This window comes from Schistocerca americana, unplaced genomic scaffold (genome assembly GCF_021461395.2).
Source record: "Schistocerca americana isolate TAMUIC-IGC-003095 unplaced genomic scaffold, iqSchAmer2.1 HiC_scaffold_54, whole genome shotgun sequence".
NCBI classification, from domain to species: Eukaryota; Metazoa; Arthropoda; class Insecta; order Orthoptera; family Acrididae; genus Schistocerca; species Schistocerca americana.
The window spans coordinates 1,983,378-2,001,388 of NW_025726280.1; the positions used below are offsets into that span (position 1 = coordinate 1,983,378).

The 18,011-nt window shown below is 41.7% G+C and overlaps 1 long non-coding RNA gene across 1 annotated transcript; it reads left to right on the forward strand.

The window, feature by feature from the left end:
- Window positions 1–207: 207 nt before the first annotated feature.
- LOC124586122 lies at window positions 208–16,818 on the forward strand. Its single transcript, XR_006975041.1, has 3 exons — window positions 208–345; window positions 5,489–5,781; window positions 16,764–16,818. It is a non-coding gene; the product is annotated as an uncharacterized LOC124586122 (long non-coding RNA).
- The last annotated feature ends 1,193 nt before the right edge of the window (window positions 16,819–18,011 follow it).

The window sequence follows — 18,011 nt, forward strand, 5'->3', positions numbered from 1 at the left end:
AAGTGAAACACCGCTTTGCAAACCTTTCTTTTTGAAAAAAGTTCTGTAAAGCATGTCAACTACGCACACAATAATTCAATTAATCGGTATTCAAACATGAGTTGCTAAGCAATTTATATAGAAATATCGTATAGTACATACATCATGTGTGTTCATTTATCGTGTTGGCAATGCTAGTATTCAAATGTTTTCTCACACTCCATTGTCAGGACAATAATGCTGAAAGCATTTGAAATTTATCAATTTTCACTCTAGCAGAAGGTAGTTTCGGACTTTGCCGATTATTACAAATGAGGCCTTATCACTGAAGTTTGTAACATCCGATATCAGCGGATAACTGCCATTGTGAGCATTATCATGTTACATACCCTTTACATAAAATATATTAGTAATTCTTAAATTTAGTTACAGACCATATATTGACCTTAACCATGCATAACAAGAAGTAATATGTTCAGAAGTATTCTCACCTGAAAAGCTATCAATCATGTACTGCAGAGTGAATCAGCCAGTCTACTCATTTTTATTTCCGCTTACTGGCAGTTATTCCCCCTCCTGCACAGGGCTAGTGATGACATCGCGTTCCTTTAACTGTCGCCCGTCGTTAAGCCATCCACAAGCAAAGTGAAGGCAAAAAATCTTGCATTCGCATATTGTTGCACAGTGCTAGGAGGTAGTGTGTTGAACACAAAAAATCGTGGCCGGTGCGGTGTGAGCGTTGGGGTGGATGTGGATTTATTTATTTATTTCGTGTTCCATAGATCCATATGGGAACATATCCCTGGATATAGAACGAGTCAACGTTTTTACAGATTATTGTTTTGTGCACATATACATTGATCTTATCATTAGATTAAAGAAACTGTGAAGTTTACCGTATACCCTTAATATTAGTTAAGATACAAGACATCTGAAAGAATATACAGTCATACATAAATTTGGGTATTGTTCTTAAGTTATACAGGCGTCATATACAGACATACATAAATTTGGGTATTGTATTAAGTTACACTGTACTTACAGAGTATGATTAATCAATTGTAAAGGTCACACAGTAAGTTTTAAGCACAAACAAGAGATTTTGCTAAGAAATTCATCAATACTGTAACAAGACTCATCTAAAAGGAACTGCTTCAGATTTTCTTTAAACGTTGGGGTGCCACTGTATAAAACCCCCTTCTGGACCATGTTTTTCGTTTTTAGCTCATAGTGGATATCCAGTTTTCTTTGGGTGTTATAACTGTGGTATGATTTTGAATAAGATGCTATTTTTTGAAACAAAGCACATCAGGGAAAAAATATATTGGGCAGGTGTTGTAAGGATTTGTAGAGCTCTAAACAGATCCCTGCACGAGTGCCTAGGGTGTACTCCACACATAATTCTGATTGCTCGCTTCTGTGCATGGAACATTTTTTTGCTATTGGTTGATTTTCCCAAAATATTATACCATAGGCCATAAGTTGGTGAAAATAGCTAAAATATGCGGTTTTTATTGTGCTCATTTCCCTAGTGTCTGAAATTATTTTTAAGGCAAATGTTGCTGAGCTTAGCCTTTTGCACAGATCTTGAATATGGTGGTGCCACTTTGCTATCTATATGCAGATCCAAGAATTTGGAGGACTCAACCTTCAAAATCTCGTGCTCACCCATTTTTAGGTTCATTTCATTAGTAACATTTGTGTTAGAAGAGAAGTGAATGTAATTTGTCATTTTTAGGTTGACTGTAAGGCCACTGGTTTCAAACCAGTTTGTCAAATCTGCAAAAGCTTTATTTGCAGCCTCATTTGACATATTCCCTGAGAGATTATTAACTGATAACATGGTGTCGTCAGCAAACATGAGTATATTCCCATATTCTGTACATAGTGCTAAGTTATTTATAAATATTAGAACGAGCAGTGGGCCCAGTACTGAGCCTTGAGGTACTCCTGCAGTAATGGAGCCCCATTCTGAAGATACCTGGCCACCATGCAGTCCTTCCACGATTACTTTCTGCTTTCTACCACACAGATAGGATTCAAGCCACGTGCCTACGGTTCCACCCATTCCTAGGGTCTTGGCTTTACTCAAGAGAATATGGTGACTTAAACTGTCAAAAGCTTTTGACAGGTCACAAAATATTCCAACCGTCATCATATTATTATTTATGGCTTCCATAACATTGTCAACAAAGGCATGTATTGCATCCACGGTTGATACCCCTTTCCAAAAGCCAAACTGGCTACTGCTGAGGATATTATATTTACTAAGATGCTCAACCATTCTGCTAAGCATCAATTTCTCTAGTACCTTGGAGAAAACTGAGAGTAATGAAATTGGTTGATAGTTTGTAGCCTCAGTCTTTTCTCCCTTTTTATAAATTGGTCTTATAAGCCCATATTTTAGCCTGTTGGGAAAAACACCTTCTTCCAATGATGTATTACTAATATGGCAGAGGACTGTACTTATTTCTTTACAACAATATTTCAGTAACTTGCTGGAAGTGTTGTCAACTCCAGCAGAATTTTTACATTTTAAAGACAATCATTTTTTCTAATTCTATCACTGTAGTTTTTCGAAGATGCTTCTCATCTATTTTGTTAGTTAAGGTGTTATGCAAGTATTCTGTAGCATTCTTTACAGAACCCTGGCATCCCATTTGGTTGGTGACTGTTAGGAAATGATTGTTAAAGATATTAGCCACCATTTCGGGAGCATCCACCGAAAGGCTCCCAGTTCTTAAGCTAATCACTTCTTTGGCAGACAGGCTTTTCCCTGTCTCGCTTTTAACATATTTCCATATGGTTTTCATTTTGTTATTTGATTTGTCAATTTCCTTTTTTTAGATACATACTTTTAGATTTCCAGATCACCTTCCTTCATATTCATTACCTGTGTGTTACTTTTTCTCCAACGAATCGAAAACCTCGGCTTCTGGCGAAATTGTTCTCCAGTGCAAAATTACACTACATTCAATTTCCTACAAAAAGGGTCTGTACTTTTCTTCCTCTTGGACCAATAATTTGGAACGGGTTAAAAACAACTATTAAATTGTGTACCATATCTAACTGCAGTAGAGGCATACTAATGGATAAATTGTGTTCCAGGGGTGAAACAGGCTGGGCTGTGGGAGGTGTGTGGAGTAGAGTGTGAGTGAAGGTAGATCACTGCACTGTGTTTGTGCACTTCCCACCTCCATAGGTCTACAGATCTGAAGGTGGAGCTGGTGATTCTCCACTCTATCTCGTCCACTGCGTCACAAGAAGCAACTACAGAGTATATCACAAACTTATATGGCCCCTCTGTAGTGCACTATATGAATCACTGCCGACACAGTGCACAGACACGCTCGAGGAGGGTTTAGTTTGCACAACGTGCATTAACACTACATGGAATGCGAATATAAGGTACTAATAACACTAATACAGGTAATGAATATGAACAGAATCTACTTTAATCTCTGCATACTGTGCTACACTGCTACAGGAGAAATTGGTTCTTTATGGTTCTGTTCAGAAGACGTAGTGTTCTTCTAAGAAAGATCACTTCCACCATTGTGAGTACTGCTCACTTCTCTGTTTACAGACAGGCTGTAACTGCCCTGTGTTTCGTGTCCACTTATCTTTTGCTGATAGACAAAATAGCTTTGATGAACTTGTGTTTAATATAATCCATTATGGAGTCGAGGTAGCAGTTTTCGTTATACTGGTTATCACTGTTAACATTCAACCGTGATTCTTATACATATATTTTAACAACGCATTTCAAGATATGATGATGAGAGCATTGTCTCTTGAAACGCGTTGTTAAAATATATGTATAAGAATCGCGGTTGAATGCTAACAGTGATAACCAGAACTTGTGTTTATATAGTGAAGTTATTTCCTGTTTGGAAAGGGAGTAGGCCTATTTATTTGAAGGTGTTAAGTGAGCTATTATGTTGTCAGTTACTTATGTGGTGTTGGTGGGAAAGGGACTGGACTGTAAAAAGTGGCACCCTGCTGCTGTGTATTGTAAAACCGTGTAATTGTGTTTTAGGCACTTGGTGGTGAATTAATGGATGACTAAAAATGTTACTGCACTTCTCTCCCATTAATTGTGTTACAGGTAGACTGCATAAATATTTTCCATTCATAATTCATGAATTGCTGCATTTGCGAGTGGGCTGCACCGAGTGGAACCACTTAACGCACATCCACAGTACATCTTCCGAGATAGGTGTGGCTATGTCTGATGGAATGTGACTGTTAATATTGAAGTCTATAACAGTTATCTGCTGTAACGCATTGCTTGACTTATGTTGAAATATCTGAACAACTGTTATAGTCTTGGTGACCTACTTTTGTTGCAGTGGATTAAGCCTCTGAGCCTCATCGTATTTTTGGAGAACTGAGGCAGGGTGATGCATTTGATAACCCTCGTGCTGTGAAAAGTATTCCAGCTTGTGACAATGAAATCTATGATGTCCTGTACATATTGACAGTGTGTCCTATTTGGAAGAGTTTCTTCAGCGTGGTAGACAATTGACAGTTCCAGCTGTTGAACTTTTTTACATGATATGAGTAGCGCACTCAACAACTGCAAATAAGTACCCAGTAAACTGAAAATAACTCCACTGTGTAAACATGAGTTCAGTGAAGCTATTCTGTCCATTTGCATAATACAAATGGACAGGAAATGCTGGGGAGCAGCACCTGTGGTGGGGGAAGCTGCCTTTCCCGTAACGGATCACTAAGAATCAGTTTCTCCTCTTGCAGTGTAGAACATTGTGCAGAGATTTACATACGTCCAGTTCATGTACATTCCCTGCATTAGTGTTGTTAGTAACTTGTATCTGCATTCTGTATAGTGTTAACTCATTTTGTGCAAAATAAACCCTCCCCGTGGACATCTGCACGCTGTGTCACCAGCGATTCGTGTGGCGTATTGTGGACGGAGAACTTTGTGATGTACCCTGTAGTTGCTTCTTGTGATGTAGCGAGGGGGATCACCTGCTTAACCTTCAGTTTGCTTACCTAGGAAGGAGGGAAGTACATTAATTTTTTACCATTGGAACAATATTTTTAGTGCCGTAATTTGCAATTTTTTTCATCCTCTGCAAACTATTAGTCCTAGAGAAAAAGTGACTAGAACCTTTTTTGGCAGGGAAGTGAATGCAGGTTAATTTTGTATTGGGGAAGAATTTCCCCAGGATCCGTTGTTTTTGAGTCATTCAAGAACAAAAATAAAAAATTACCTTTAAACCTACCCCCACACCAATGCTCACACTCCACAGGTCAGGGTTTTTAGTACAATGTTTGTGACAATATATCCTAGAACTGTGTAAAACTTTGTGACTACGTGACTTTTCCCCTAATTTCCTTCATTGACTGGACTAAATGTTAGTGTTTGGAACTGACACAGATAGTGAAGGGCTTCATCATCAAAGGTAGTGTTGAGATGTGTATGTAAGTAAACTGGTTTTCAGAATTTTTGGTGTTACCGTTGTTTGTATTTTTGCACGATAAGGCATTTAGCGACAGCTGTAAACAGAATGGCAGAAGAACCTTTTGAGAGGACGGAAAAGAAACCCGAGCCTGTCAGCATTACCTCCCCTGAAATGTAAGAAACTGGTGGATTCCAAGACAAAATTGTGGAAAATGGAGACATCTTCAAATAACAGAAAGAAATAAAGGCTGAAGAGGCAGGATCACAGATGTCAGATGAAAGTTACCGCAAAAAAGGTTAAGTTGGAAAAGAGTGAAAATGAAAATGGATGCTTGTGCAGTGACTGAAGTTGAAGTCATAAATTGAGGATGATGGTGAGTAGTTCATATAATGTGTAATGCTACCTACATTTGAACTGTTGGCCTAAAGTGCACTTACAGTATACTTCAGGCTCTTGAGTTGCATGCTGCTGTTGGCAGATTGTATATCTCTGTTTAGCAATGGAGCTGTTAAGGAGCACTTAACTGTGCTAACAACACATTAAAGAACCATGTAGGCCTACTGTATACAGATTGTCCACATTGTGTAGCTATTTAGATTGAGGTGTAATTTCTTAATAGATGGCTAATGTGCTACTCAGTATCAAAAAGTAATTTGTGTTTTTATCTTATCGGTTTTGTTTGAAATGCACAAACGAGGAGCCACAGTTAGTTGCTTGAACCTTTAACATTAAAGTCCTGTTGCATTATAAGGGAAATATATTTGCTACCAGTGAATGTTAATTTTTATTCCACGCACTCTCCGTTGACATTCTTAACTGCGAAAATAACAGTATTGGAGAATTGTACATAAATGTGTTGTCAAGGCAACACACTTCTAAAGACCAAGAGTAAAAGAAGTCAGATACAATGCACACTTAAAATTTACATTCTTCATTTGCCAGAGGAAAACTTCAGAATTGGGTGGTTGCTTTTACCAAACGATGCAGAACATTTAAGTTGTAGGTTGCCTCTTTTGCTATTTAACCACTGTATGCACTTGAATCTGTAATGAAAAATCTGTTACCTGGTGCCCTTTTGTGAGACTTACATTCATTTCTTTTTTTGTGACTCTTTATTATGTTGTATTTTAAATGTAGGCATACTTTGTGGCCTTCAGTCCAAAGGATGGTTTGATGTAGCTGGTTTGATACTAGCCAATCATGCGCAGACCTCTTAATCTATGTATAAATACTGCAGCTACATCAATTTGAACCTGCTTACTGTGTTCGTGACATGCACTACCTGTACAATTTTTACTCCCCCCCCCCCCCCCCCCCCCCCCCCACTTCCCTCCATTAACAAATTGTATTTGCCACAATGCCTCTGGATGTGTCCTATCAACTGATCCATTCCTTTCGTTACACTGTGCCACAAATTTCTTGTCGTCCACAACTCTTTTGTGCATGGTGGGCACGTGACCCCGAGCTCGTGCAACTCTCTTTCCTTTCTGGGTTGCGTGCCTTCCCTTTCCACATCCCTTCCTGTCCCCGATCCTCCTCCTCCCCCCCTCCCACCTTTTCCCTTCCCCTTCCCCTTCCCCTTCCCCTTCCCCTTCTCCTTCTCTTTGGGAGTCTGTTTTGCGCCTACATCCAGAGATGGACACTTGTGAACGAATGAAGTGATTTCTCTTCTTTTATCTCTACAATGTAACATATCTGCCCTTACTTTGCCCTTCTCTTTTCTCGATTCTTCTCTTTCCCTTCTTCTCAGCTGCAGCGCTTGAGAATTCTTCTCTACTTTCTTTTTCTTTCTTTCCTCCCTGTGCCTGTCTTAAGACCAACCCACGCGTAGCCGGTGACGGGGTAACGGGTAATTCCCCACCCCAGATAGACAAGTAGGACACGTACGTACCCCCTGGTAAAGGCCAGGCCCGAGGAGGGGCGGTTACCCGAGTTGGTACTTTCCGAACGTGCCGATCGGTCCTTCCGTCCGTTTCTCGGGAGGTGTGGCCTGAGGTGTACACAATCACCTAAGGCGGGAGTGCCCTCAGAGAGGGCTCCCACTAGGAAGGAGAATGCCATCAGAGACGCCAGTAATCGTGGTGGATACTTTTGCAATGGTTTCTTCTAATTCTAAAACTTCTGCCCACAAGAGAAAGCTAGACGAGTCTCAGCCACAGACAATTCTTCTGTCAGTGCCAAAGTTCCTAGTCATTTCTCAGTCTGACGAAGGTCGAGACTTCTCGACAGTCGACCCTTTCATTATTCAGAAAGGTGTCAATGCAATTGCAGGTCCTGTAAAGTCATGTTCCTGGATACGAAATGGCACTTTGTTGCTAGAAGCAGATAGTGCCCTCCAGGCACATAAATTGCTTCAAACTACGCTGCTACACACCTCCCCTATCCAGGCGGGAGCGCACCGTACTTTAAGCTCATCACGTGGTGTGGTTTATACAAGATCACACAACGGATTATCAAATGAGAACATTAAAAATTACCTGTCTGATCAGCGAGTAATGGCCGTACAATGAGTCACGAAAAGGGTTGAGAAGGAATTGGTGCCGATCCGCACTCTCTTTTTGATGTTTGACAGAGTTCAACTTCCATTGAACATTAAAGCAGGATATTTTCAGTTCATGTTTACCATCCCCGACCCTATGCATTGCTATCGGTGTCAGAGGTTTAATCACACCAGCCAGTCATGTTCCAATATGGCCAAACGTGTAACCTGTGGCAGGGATGCCCATGAGGGTGCTTGTCCACCTCCATCCCCTTATTGCATCAACTGTATGGGCGACCATGCTGCTTCCTCTATAGATTGCCCCATTTTCAAAGACAAACGGTTATTTCAGGAAATCAGAGTGAAGGAAAAGGTGTCGATCTTTGCTGCTCGAAAGTTATTCGCCAGTCGAAAGCCCACTGTGCCTCACGCAGGTAAATACAGCACTGTCCTTGCCTCTCCTCGGCCAACAAAGGAGGCGGCCACGCAGACTTGTGATCTCACCTTTAATGCCACGGTCATCAGATCGGCCAGCGCAAAGATCACCCCTTCAACCTCCCCACTCTATGGCTCGCCCTTCATCGGGCTCTGCTAAATCACGAGCCCCAAAATCAGACACCCAGACTTCCAAAAAAGAGCCTACTCGTGAAGATTTTTTACGTACCCCGACTTCACAACCGTCGATCCCTCCCTCATCTCAACGTCCTGTTTCCAAGAAGGCTAATTAGAAACCCAGTTCCTCTCCTTCTCCGCCACGGCGTGTCTCATCTACAGCACCACCTGGCGGTCACCGCGATTGGCCGTCTTCTGTGTGGCCCAGGCGCACTGCTGGCGGCCGATCAACCGGCCGATTGCTGGTGGCAGCAGCTGCTGCCGAACAACCTATGGATCGGGATCTTCTGCCTTCGGCTGAATGCTGTTCCACGCTGTCGGTCACTGGCTCTGAGCAGTCGTTGAGTTGATGGCAACCTTGGTCACATTCTTCCCTTTTCTGTCCACCCGATGTCCATTATCCATTGGAATATCCGTGGCATTCGAGCCAGTTGGGATGAATTGTCGATCCTCTTACGATCCTACTCGCCGGTCATCTTCTGTCATCAGGAAACAAAGCTGCGTCCCCGCGATCACATTGTTTTTCCTCATTTTAAGTGAATCTGATTTGATCTCCCCTCTGTTGATGGCACTCCAGCATATGGAGGACTCGTGACTCTTCTCCATGTTCCTTCCAAACTGTTGCTGTCCATCTTTCCCTTTCTGGATACACCTTCTCTCTTTGTGCTGTATACATTCCATCGTCCACACCAATGGCAAGAGCTGGTCTCCCTCATCTTCTTCGTCAGCTTCTGCCCCCCTATTTGCTTGTTGGGGACTTCAATCCCCACCACCTACTTTGTGGACCTCTGCGTCCTTGTCCGAGAGTCTCCCTGTTGATTGACCTCTTCCACCAAGTGGATGTTGTTTGCCTCAACGCTGGGGAACCTACATTTTTGTGTGCCTCCATGTCAACCTACTCATTTGGACCTTTCGGTCAGTACTGTTCAGCTAGCTTGGCACTTTGAATGTTTCCCTCTTGCCAATAAATACTCGAGTGACCATTTTCCATGTGTCCTTCGATTACAGCCACAATTGCCATCCATGCGCCCAAGACACTGGAAGTTTTCTTAAGCCGATTGGATGCTTTTCTCCTATCTAGCAACATTTGATGACCGTCAATTTCCTAGCATCGATTATCAGGTCACTCGTGTTACAGAAGTTTTTCTTACAGCCACAGAATGTTCGATACCTCGTAGTTCCCCTTTGCCCCAGTGCCCCCCAGTTCCTCGGTGGAACGAGGTGTGCCATGACGCGATACGCGAGTGGAGACATGCTCTTCGTGTTTGCCGCCATCATCCTACGTTGGCCAACTGTATCTGCTATAAGCAGTTACGTGCACGATGCCTTCACATCATATACGACTGCAAGAAGGCAAGCTGGAATTTCTTTAGCAGCTCATTTAATACCTTCACTCCCTCATCAATTGTTTGGAGTCAATCCGACAGATATCCGTCACTTCCAGTTTTCCCCCAACCTCTGGGCTAACTGTCATGCAGGATACCTTAGTGTACCCAGTCGCAATCTCTAAGTCATTGGTCAACACTTTGCTGAAATTTTGAGCTCTTTGAATTACCCACCAGCCTTTCTCCTGAAGAAATGGGTTGCGGAAGAGCGACCAGCGACCTCTTGCTTTTTCCTCTCAATATCGTGAAAGGTATAATGCCGTTCTTTCTATGCGGGAACTCAGACGTGCATTCTCCTCCTCTCGCTCTTCTGCTCTGGGAGCAGATGGTATCCACGTCCACATGTTGCTGCATCTATCATACCCTTGTCTGTGCAACCTCCTTCGCCTTCATAATCAACTTTTGTGTTGACAGTACCTTTCCCAGAAAATAGCGGGAAGCTATTGTCATACCTGTTCCGAAACCTGGAAAGGACAAACATCTCCCCTCCAACTATCGCCCAATCTCTTTCACGAGTAGTGTTTGTAAGGTTTTGGAGCATATGGTAAATAGCCATTTAGGCTGGTGGCTGTGGTCCCAAAATCTTTTAACAACAGCCCGATGCGGTTTCTGAAAGCATCGTTCGACAGTTGACCATCTTGTTGCTCTGTCCACTTATATCATGAACAATTTTCTCAGCAAACACCAAACGATAGCTATATTTTTTGATACGGAGAAGGCATACGACACCTGTTGGAGGACAGGCATCCTCTGCACGCTCTTCTCTTGGGGCTTTCAAGGTCGGCTACTCCGTTTCATCCGTGAATTTATGACAGAGCACACATTTGAGGTGCAGGTGAACACTACTCTATCCCGCACTTTCTCTCAAGAAAAAGGGGTGCCCCAGGGCTCCGTGCTAAGTGTTGTACTGTTTGCCATCACCACAAATCCAATTATGGATTGTCTACTTTCCGATGTATCGGGCTTCCTCTTTCTCGATGACTTTGCAGTCTACTACACCTCTCAACAGACCAGCCTTCTTGAATGACGTCATCAAGGATGCCTCAATTGCCTCCATTCGTGGAGCATCAAAACCAGTTTCCAATTTTCTCCCAGTAAGACTGTCTGTGTAAATTTTTGGTGTGGTATGGAGTTTTATCTGCCATCTTTACATCTAGGCCCTGTTGACCTTCCATTCACAGATGTCGCAAATTTTTTGGGACGTATGTTTGACAGAAAACTGTGCTGGTCTTCCCACATTTCATATCTTTTGGCTCGCTATCTGCGATCCCTCAACACCCTCTGTGCTCTGCTCCTGGGCAACGGACAGAGTGATCCTCCTCCGCCTATGCTGCGCCTTACTGTGCTCAAAATTGGACCATGGAAGCATAGTTTACTCCCCTGCACAGCCGTCTATTCTTCAGTGTCTCGACTCTGTCCACCACCGTGGATTGCATTTAGCATCTGGAGCTTTTTACACCAGCCCCATGGAGAGCCTTTACGCTGAAACTGCTGAACCTCCGCTGTCCGATCAGTGAGCTGTCTGAGTCATTTTGATAGTCATCTGTCTTCCATGTCTGCTAATCTGACCCGTGTTTCCCCCCCCCCCCCCCCCCCCCCCCCGATGCCTCCTTGAATTTAGGGTATGCAGGCAACCCTTCCTCTCTGCTGCCACCAGGCGTCCACTTCCGTCAACTGCTACATTCACTTTCCTTCCAATTTCCTAAAACCTTCCTGACAAATAGGAGTACGCTGCCACCTTGGCCCCACCCCTGGACATGCCTTCTCTGTGACCTTTGTCAGCTTCCCAAGGATAGTACCCCTCCCGTAGTTTATCGTTGGGCATTAGCTGCTCTATGCACACAAATGGAGGATGCCACATTTATTTACACTGACGGCTCCAAGACCACCTTTGGTGTCAGGAAAGCCTATATTATTGACGACACCCCTATTAAATTTCAGTTTCCTGACCAGTGTTCAGTTTTTACTGCTGTTCTCCGTGCTGTCCAATACATCTGTTACCGTCAGCGGATACAGTATATTATATGCTAGTATTCGCTGAACTCTCTTCTCAATCTCCAAGCTCTTTATCCTGTCCACCCTCTGGTCCACCAGATTCAGGCCTGCCTCCATATGCTCCACTTGGGGGGAATCTCTGTGGCATTCCTCTGGATCCCAGGGCATGTTGGTATATGTGGAAAGAGGCAGCCCATATAGTGGCGAAGGTTGCTCTCTGTATTCCTCAGCCCGCCGTTTGCACGGTTCCGTTTGCTGGTCTACAGAGCATTTTATGTTGTTGTGTTACTCTTTTATGGCACACTCATTGGTCTGCACTTCAGGATAATAAATTGTGGGTCATAAAACCTCTTCCCTGTGCTTTGACCTCTTCCGTCTGGCCCTGTTGTTGGGAGGAGGTAACTTTAACTTGACTCTGGATTGGGCATTGTCTTTTTAGCCATTGAGATCTTTTAAGTGGCGCTCCTCCTCTGCTTTGTCCCCACTGCTCTCAGTCGTGGATGGTGAGACACCTGTTACTTCAGTGCCCCTATTTTAAACCGCTTTGTGCCCGTTTACAGCTGTTTCCCGATATATCTTTCATTTTAGCAGATGACTCGTGCTCAGCTGATCGTGTCCTTGAGTTTATAAGTGTGAGTGAGATGACATTGGTCATTTGAAACTCTTTTTGGGGAAAACAACCCCCTCTTCAATAGCACTTTCCTAAGATTTCCTTCTGTTTTTTTAGTTTTCCTCCTCATTAAGTTTCGCTCCCATTGATGCTGATTTCAATTCCTGTTTTATCCTTCACTAAGTCACAAATGGGCGCTTATGACCATAGCTATTTTGTGCACTGAAACTTTTTTTAATCGTATTGACCAACTAGGATCATGTTAACAACTTCAGTTCCTCATCTTCCTTTGTTATTTTCTATTTTTCCAGTATTCCCTCATTTTCTCTCCATAAAGTCTCTTCATTTCTTCTGTCCATGTTGTTCCCCATATTTTATTTCTTCTGCTTTGAATGCCTCCCAAATTTAGTATTTTATTTTTAAAACAGTTTCTTTCTGCTATTTCTGGTTCTTTAATGTTGTTTCTTTCTAGATCTTTCCTTACTACTGTAATCCATGCTATTGTCGATTTCTTCTTTCAGAAATATAGCAGTATTTGCTTTGTTAGTTTATTTCCATCCATTCAGTAGAGGTGTCCAAAAAAGGTTAATCTTTGTGTGGCCATTACTTCATATATTTTCTTTATATTTTTGTAGATCTCCTCATTACTTCTTATATTCCAACCATCTGCAGTTTTTATTGCAGTTGTTATTTTTCTAATAATCCTTCTTTTGAGAACCTCTAATCTGTCCATCTTATAGTTCATTTTTAGGCATTAAGATCCATATAAACATTCTGGTCGAACCAGTGTGGTGTGGGGCTTTAGTTTTGTTTTTCTAGATATACATTTCTTGTTGTAAATATTTTTGGTCAAACCCTATGCTCTTTCCATTTTGTTAATCCTTACATCTATTGCAGATTTTTGTAGTCCATTCTGTTGAATAGTCTCCCAAGATATGTATATTTATTTACTCGCTCTATTTTACCTATTTGTTTTGCTGTGAATTTTGGCACATTTTTTATACTTGTCATGAATTTTGTTTTTTTCCAGCTGAAATTTTGAAACCAGTTCTGTTTGCTATTTATTCCAGAAGGTTTCTCTGAAGAACAGCTTTTGTCAGGTTTTCTGAAAGTATTGCAAAATCATCCACAAAAGCCGAGCAGTTTACCTTAATTCCATTTGTTTTCCTTCCCAGATTCATTGGTTCAATTTTGTAATTTGTTTAGCTCCGAATTTCAGATCCTTACAGTTTTTTCTAGAACACAATTAAACAGTAAATCACCTTATTTTATTTTTATTTTTTAAGTTCTTATCACCAAACCTCAAAATTTTTATTTATTTTCCCGAAACTTTAATTTGTTCAGAAAATTTTTCTTTGGTTTCCTGTACTGCATGTTCATCATACAGTCCAAATGATAGGGTATAGGCCACAACCCTGTCTCACTCCCTTCCCAACCAGTGGTTCCCTTTTGTGCTCCATGACTCTTATAACTGCCATTTGGTTCCTGTAGAAATTCTGAATAGCATTTCACTTCCTGTATTTTACCCTTGCTTCTTTCAGAATTTAAAAGAGTGTATTCCAGTCAGCAATGTCAAAAACTTTCTGTAGGTTTACAAATCATATAAGTGTAAGTTTGCCTTTCCTTATGCAGTCTTTTAAGATAAGTCACAGGGTCAGTATTGCCTTGCCTGTCCCTACATTTTTCTGGAAATCAAATTGATTTTCCCCAAGGTAGGCATCTACCAGTTTTTCATTCTTCTGTAAATAATTTTTGTTAGTATTTTGCAACTATGACTTAGTAGCCTGATAGTTTGGTAACATCCACACCTGTCAGCACCTGCTTTATTCGCAATTGGAATTATTACATTCTTCATGAAGTCTGAGGGTATTTCGCCTGTCTCACACATCATGCATGCCAGATGGAATAGTTTTGTTGTGGCTGGGTCTCCCAAAGCTATCAGCGGTTCTGACAGAATGTTGTCTACTCCAGGGGCCTTGTTTCGCCTTAGTTCTTTCAGTGCTCTGTCAGTCTTCCCGCAGTATAATGTCTCCCACCCCATCTTCATCAGCATCCCCTTCCCTTTCTACAATACTGTATTAAAGTTCATTTCCTTTGTAGAACTCGTCTATGTATTGGCTCCACCTTTCAGCTTTCCTTTCTTTGTTTAGTACTGCTTTTCCTTCTGAGCTCTCGATATTCAGAGAGCTGCTTCTCTTTTTGCCAAAGGTCTCTTTAATTTTCCTATAGGTGGCATCTATCTTTCCCTCAGTTATGCAGGCTTATAACGGCTTGCATTGTCCTCTAGCCATTCCTGCTTAGTCGTTTAGCACTTTCTGTCAATCTCATTCTTTAGACATCTGTATTCCATTGCACCCAGTTCATTTGCTGCATTTTATGTTTTCTCCTTTCATCATTTAAATTCAGTGTCTGCTGTGTTATCCAAGGATCCTATTAGCCCTTCGTTGTTTGCCTATTTGATCCCCTGCTGCCTTGACTATTTCATCTGTCAAAGCTACCCATTCATTTTCTGCTGTTTCAGTCAAAGGTTGCCTAATTCTCCCTTTGAAACTCTCAGTAATCTTCGGTTCTTTCAACTTATCCAGGTTCCATCTCCATAATTTCCTATCATTTTGTGATTTATTGAGTTTTAATCTACAGTTCATAAAAAATAAATTGTGGTCAGAGCTCACATCTGTCCCTGGAAATGTCTTACAGTATAAATGTGGTTCCAAAATCTTGTGTCTTACCATTATGTTAGGTGACACATTTGAGATGTTGGAAAAGTAAAGCACTATATACAAGAAAGTGTGCAAACTTGTTGCTTATTAGCAGCACATACATGTGGATGGGAGGCTGGACTTTGTGTCTGAAATTTGTCACACAGCACATTAGCTCTCAACATGTCAGTCACTGCAAATGGGGCACATATTGTGCCTCGGGGGTGTGCAGCATTCCTGGAGTGATTTGATAAAAGGCTACTGTAACATGACTCTGTAGGTCAGTCAGATTCTGCTGTTTTTATGGAAATAATGTTGATGTTAGGCCGGAATATTAAAGGCTGTGGGAGGGGTCTACCAAACCCACACTGGCGATCGTTGAATATCTGAATATCTGGTTTAATTGTCCTCACACAATGACATCCAAGTGTGCTGGAGCACCATCCTGTTGATAGACATCGATGTCCAGTATCCCATCTTTCTGTAATTGATAAATGAGATACTGGTCAATTATTTCCAGGTAATTGAGAGCACAAACAGTCTCCTCCACAAGAAAGAATGGGTTGATAACACTGCACCGACACCTGAAAACTCCCTGGGTCTCTACAACACTCGAAAATTTTTTAGGCCACATGCCACATTGACTACGTTGTTGCGGTGTAACAACCATTTTCACTTACAAGGTAGCACACTCAGCGTGTGTTGACTGTTGTCACCTCTGTAGGTTATACAATGTGCTTCTGACATCTGCTGTTTGCACTGTGAACTAGGTGCTGACAGCTTGCCTCACAAAGCATGGTCATTCATTGTTAACTCGCCCCATTTTCATGTACATTGCAGAAAATCGCTTGGAGATTTATTCACTAACTTAATAAATATAATGCAATACTCTTATGACGTCTTAGACGGATCACCCTGTACAATCAATCTGAAACTTGCCATTGTCTCCAGGTCTCTTGCACATATACAACCTTCTTAGACGATTCTTAAACCAGATTACAATGAAATGAACACCCTTAGCTGCTTACAGGCATTGACATACGTCAACGGGGACAGATGAAAATGTGTGCCCCGACCGGGACCTGAACCCGGGATCTCCTGCTTACATGGCAGATGCTCTGTCCATCTGAGTCACCGAGGACACAGAGGATAGCGCGACTGCAGGGATTTATCTCTGGCACGCCTCCCGCGAAACCCACATTCTCAACGTATTGTCCCGCACTACATTCGTCGGGGCACACATTTTCATCTGTTCCCGTTGATGTATGTCAACGCCTGTAAGCAGCTAAGGGTGTTCATTTCATTGTAATTTCATTCTAATGAGGTGCACGGTCACCGATGGTATCTGTTCTTTCGGACATGTCCGAAAGAACTGATACCCTCTTAGTAAATCTTAAAATTTTGCACAGGACATAAAATCACTGCTAACATCTGGTTTATCAGGCACATTTCTTTTTCATACCTTTCCCTGTCCATGTTTTTCTACTATTTTTCCTTCTCTTCCCTTTCCTACTATACCAAATTGCATGTTTGAAGGCACTGTACACTCTCTAAACTAAATGTTTTTATTTTCAGAAGCTACACGAAAAAGCTCTCAGCTCTACAGTCCGAGTCTGACCGACTTGTCCGATGAGCCACTGTCGGCGGCACTGCGATCGCAGGCCCCTCACGGTGTGTGCTTACTCAGGCAAGTGTCGTGGGGATTTGTTAATGTAGAGGCTGACTGTACGCTGTAGGTGTCTGCAGACTTCCATCATTAGAGGAACAGTTCTATGAACAGTACATGCCATTCTCGGGAGTGTGGACCACTTCGTTGGTTACTCAAGTTCCTCATCTGACCCCAGAACTGTCATTTACTGCAGCTAGGCATTTAGCACTAAGAAAATGTGAGTTACATAAAATGGAAGTGTCCGACATATCAGCAGCCGTGAAGATATGAAAATTTAAAGGTATCTCCATTTTGAGCAGTACAAACTTTAGAATTATTATTCTAATTTGTTAATCCGGTGGTGTAGTCCACGTACTGTGTGAAAGTGACTTGTCAACATATGATCGAAGAACATTTATTATAAACTTTCCTGGTGATCTCAGTGAACTGCATTTGGTAATATCAACTATGAACTATGAACTGGTTAAGAGACTTACTCAGTTATAAAACTTTTGTGCCTGTGTTTGTTTATATTATGCATTATATGTATATTTAACCAATTGTATAAGAAATCTTTAAATAAGAATGTAAAATGACTGTGTAAACTTGTGACTAGTAATAATTGAAGGTTATTGGCAACGAAATGTTGTTGTAAGCTTGTAGTGTATCTTACAGAACATGCCCATGATACAGGCAAGTCCTAGGAGCAATACACATTGGGTTCAGAGCTGGCTAGAAATAACTTTTTCAGTTATTTTGAAATTTAACTTAGTCATCTGCCAGAATGCCTATGATGTTGGGGGCTAGAATAAATCTGCAGTAACTCATTTTCTGTTGTAAAAGGCAAATAAAAGGTGTCTTATACCTAGCGAAGGTTTTACGTTGGTGAATCAACTGTTATTGAGACGACCTTTCCATCAACCTTTTTGCTTAATTATACATGGATCTTCTTAGGGTTTGTTGTACACTTTTCTAAATTTCAAAGAAGTATGGGTTTTCTGGGTAAGGACACCTTACATGTTGTGTAACCTATCCACCATGTGCTATGATCTCCTGCACCTACTATTAGAGTGGATTTACATCTGCACCTGAGATCCAGCACAGTACGAGGGCAGTTCAATAAGTAATGCAACACATTTTTTTTCTGAAACAGGGGTTGTTTTATTCAGCATTGA